Source organism: Rhagoletis pomonella, unplaced genomic scaffold (genome assembly GCF_013731165.1).
Source record: "Rhagoletis pomonella isolate Grant_MI unplaced genomic scaffold, Rhpom_1.0 Rhpom_scaffold_15617, whole genome shotgun sequence".
NCBI classification, from domain to species: domain Eukaryota; kingdom Metazoa; phylum Arthropoda; class Insecta; order Diptera; family Tephritidae; genus Rhagoletis; species Rhagoletis pomonella.
In genome coordinates, this window is record NW_023474141.1 from 1 (window position 1) to 3562 (window position 3562).

The following is a 3562-nucleotide window of genomic DNA, read 5'->3' on the forward strand; positions in this document are numbered from 1 at the left end:
CGTAAAAATGTATAAGCGCCAAATTTTATTATTATTTTAGATTTATTATAATTAAACTGAAAGTTTTGAGCAAATTGTGTCTTGCTGGGTATATGTATATTAGTCATAGTGATAAAAAGTTTACATGAAAAAAATTATCAGTATCAAAATGACCGCTATCAATAAATGCGTCAATTAGTGGTTTTGACAAATTGAGTATTCCTAAAATTAGATAAGTAACATTGTTTTATTGTTAAATTTCCAGTGCATTATCCTGTAATTATTTTCAGATAGTAAGTAATATGTACATATGCTTGTACATACATACATATGTACACATGTAAATATGATTGTACCCACACCAAAAAAAAAACCGACGTGTCCAGATCCAAAAGAAAATCGCAAGTTGTTTAAAACATTAAAATACACACACCTATGTACTATATGTGTATGTACAAGCCCATGTATTAGAGCTTACTGTATGTACTTTTTTGTTGCTTACCGTGAAGCTCCATCAATAGTTTTCGCCACAATTTCCAAGGCATGTCCAAATTCCAAATGGTGCGCTAAGTTGCCCGCGTATTCTGTTAACATTGTTTACGAAAAGAAATAACGCGCTTTAAACAATTCGAAAAGTAATTTCAGTATTTAATTTATACTCTACAACCCAATTAATTGTGCTATAACAATATTCTCGCGCACGTTTTGCTAATTTAAAATATTTCAGCCGCACTAAACAAATGACAAAAATCAACTGTTAGCAAAAGTTAGCGATGACGATTGTTATCAGCGCACACATTCATATATTTTAAAGTTTAACTTCTACGGTAAAGATAGTAGTGTTGTTTGGTTGTCAGTTGATATCACATTGTGAGTAGTCTGAGTAGTAAATCGCTTTGGAAGGTGTACATTTTGCTCTCTGATTGCTTTTTATTGTTGTAATTATTGTAGGCGCTGTATTTTATCTAATCGTTGTATAAACAACTGTTCGTTTTCTTTTAATACAGAGCCAGTGGTGGTGTTTTATTTTTTTTTTATGTTTGATTTTTTTTATTTATGCGATTATTTTGCTCTCACACACAGTTGCTTTTGCTGCGGTTAGCATTCTTCCAGCAAGTGTTCTGGCACGATTGTTGCTTCTCAACTTCCCAGCTGTTTCGAACGTTTGTACACCATACTTAATCACCTTTCACTTAGAAAATTTCCTATAAAACAGACTTTTAATTACGAGTTTTTTCGCGATTTCCCACCAGCTTTCATGTCTGATTTTCCTATTAGCTATTGCCACGAGCCGCCAATAAAACTGCTGCGATCAACAGTGCGCTAGTCAAGGTGCTCTGGGCCGCAGTAAAATGCATAAACAAATTTGTTTGTGGATTTTTATTTCATCTTTACTTCTGACTATACATACATTGAATTTAATGCACGGAGATGCATGCCAAATTTGTACATAGCTACGTATGTATGTATGTATGTATGTATAGATGTCCACTGCGTATGTGGAACCGGCTGCGCGCCAATCGCTCCAATTTAGTTTGCATTTGTATGTAGTGTGTGAACCTGTTTTCTTACGTCATATAAACAATTGTCATGTGCTCTTTTCCAAACGCAGCTCAACAATTTATTAACTCAAAATAGACTCGCAATGTTACATATGCACATATATACATACATCCATATGAACATGTACGGCGCGTTGCCCCTCTCTCTATTTTGAAATTTTTAATTTATCATCCACTGATAAACTGTGATACATATTTAGATATATATACAGTGACTCAAACAAATGACCACGTGTTGATTTTCTTCAAATATGGGTAATGTTTTCGAGATAAATTTTGTTTGTTCTTTTTATATAAAAATATCCTCTAAGCTTTAACCAAAACCGTGTAAATCACAGTTTCAAACTTTATACAAAATTTAAGAAAATTCAACAAATTTTGATCAAAATTTCAAAATTCCAAATTTTCAAAATTTTTATTCTGAATTTTTGGAAAATGTTTAGGCATGCAGTTTTATAGCCCATACAATTTTAGTCTAATTAAGTGCAAGTTTCAAACGGCTAAAAAATCGCGTAGATTTTTGAGATTTCTTTTTTTTTTGTGACGGACTGTGCACTTTTTTTCATATAAGTATGAATTTCTTATGAAATAAAACGCGGGAGACCGTTAGCAACAAAATTTCAAAATATCAACGCAAGTTTTTGTAAATTGCACTTGTTATATTAAAAAACCCGTAAAGAACAATGAAAACCCCAGTATTGGCTCCATTAAAGGTAATATTAGTGGTATTCACCAAAGCGAATACTTTTATGAGTAACTGTTCATCTTATACATTTACAAACAAACACACATATTTTATTAACTTCTTTCAATGTCAAGAAACTCAAAACATATACATAAATTGTTTAATCCTTCTAATAAGAATTTAATAAATTACCATTTTTCAGTCCCTCAAGGACCGAACACTGGATCAGCAATGTACAGTTACACGGCCAGGTGTATCATGTATTGCTGCTAGCTATGCTGTCGAATTGTTGGTATCGCTGTTGCAGCATCCACTGCGCGATCGTGCGCCTGCCTATTATTGTGCCACCGGCCAGCCGAATACCAAAGTACCCGAAGGCCGATTGGGTGTCATTCCGCATTCGATACGTGGCCAGCTATGCAATTATGAAAACATTTTACCGGCAACACAAAAGTTTTCACAGTGCATTGCATGTTCAGAGGTTAGCGTTAACATTTATTTTTGAATCATTAAAATAAACTCTTATTTTCAGAAAGTAATTTCCGAGTATCGTGAAAAGGGTAATGCATTTTTATTCAAAGCTTTTGAAACTGCCAAATATTTGGAAGACTTGACTGGAATCTCTGATTTTAAAGCACTGGATAGCACGGTAAGTCATATTAAAGTTGATAGACACACGAACGATTCATACAAACATACATAGTACATAACTAATTTAATCCTTTATATATCAACTCGTTTTAGATTATTGACTTCGATGACTCAGATCTGGAAATATCCGAACCTGAAGATATGTAATTTTACTAAAGAAATTATATCTCCAAATGTGTCTATTTAAAAAAAAAGCGGTTTTTATTATTGTTGTGTGCTTTAAGAAACTTAGCCTAATGTTATTTATAGCAGTTGCACAATACAGAATTTTTAAACTAGATTTTTTAGCATTCATAACGACAACGATGAACGAGTTCATAATATGCATCGTTATTTAAACCTAAACGATATACGTAAACGTAAAAAATTTTCTATTTTCTAGTTTTTATAAACATTACAACTATGTACTATGTGCTTTGTATTTGTATATACACATACCCACCCGGCCAACGTACCGAGAATGCATTGCCATTTTCACTAATTTCTTAATAGAGAAACTGATCGAAATAAGTTTCGTTTTCGCTTCTTTGTCGATAGCGTTTCGAAAACACTCCGCAAAAACTTTTGAGCGATAATTTTTCACAACCCGTTCCCAATAGTTTTATACGCCAAAGTTTTGCCAAAATTTCTAAAACGGATGCATTTTCGTGTACGTTGGTCGGGTGGGTGCCTATATATGTATGTA

General features: G+C 33.1%; 1 long non-coding RNA gene across 1 annotated transcript; it reads left to right on the forward strand.

The window, feature by feature from the left end:
- Positions 1 to 2395: 2395 nt before the first annotated feature.
- LOC118757239 lies at positions 2396 to 3062 on the forward strand. Its single transcript, XR_004995194.1, has 3 exons — positions 2396 to 2707; positions 2759 to 2875; positions 2971 to 3062. It is a non-coding gene; the product is annotated as an uncharacterized LOC118757239 (long non-coding RNA).
- The last annotated feature ends 500 nt before the right edge of the window (positions 3063 to 3562 follow it).